We start from the raw sequence: 693 nt of genomic DNA, 5'->3' as shown, positions 1-693 counted from the left end.
ATGATATCGAGGGTGCATATATATGCTACAGTCACTTGGCCTTTCTGTAAATTACTTGCGCATCGCCCATGAAATTGCACGCTATTGGAGGAGGGGAAGGGACGGTCACGTTTTTGATGGGTTGGAAGGGGGGGGGGGAGAGTTTGGAAAGTTGTATGATATAAATCACGAGCTGGTCCTGGCTTAGCATTATTTCCCAGTCAGATTATTTTTTTCAATTCAGTCCATCCGTTCAAACCACTAGTGAAGTTGGTTTCTTATTCTCAGTATGACAGAAAGGTTGTTCATGACTTATTATCTTTGGTTTCGTTTGTAATCATGAAGACGTACGCAATGGCAACGGGGGCCTACAGGGGCCCGGCCGGACAAGTTAGGGGATGGGGAAATGAGGCATGTGACTTTGAATCGTGGCGACAAACCACTAACGTTGTGCATTCCATGGCCACAGATTCCAGCAGTAGGATGTGCTCTTCAGCAGGAGTGTATATTTTTCAACAAGTTAACAACAGTTACCATCTTTTGAACCCCAATTTATATTTAAGATATAGTTCAACCAGAATGCAATATGTATTTGGTTTCGATGATGTAAAATGAGCCGTTTTCTTCATGAATCTGACGTACATGATCTTAGTGATACAGTGAAAACTGTGTGATGTGACAAAAAATAAATTCACGACACAGGCTGTCCTGAAA

Source organism: Apostichopus japonicus, chromosome 2 (assembly GCF_037975245.1).
Source record: "Apostichopus japonicus isolate 1M-3 chromosome 2, ASM3797524v1, whole genome shotgun sequence".
Classification (NCBI taxonomy): Eukaryota; Metazoa; Echinodermata; class Holothuroidea; order Aspidochirotida; family Stichopodidae; genus Apostichopus; species Apostichopus japonicus.
The sequence above is the reverse complement of the archived record's forward strand: the minus strand, read 5'-3'. Positions refer to the sequence as shown.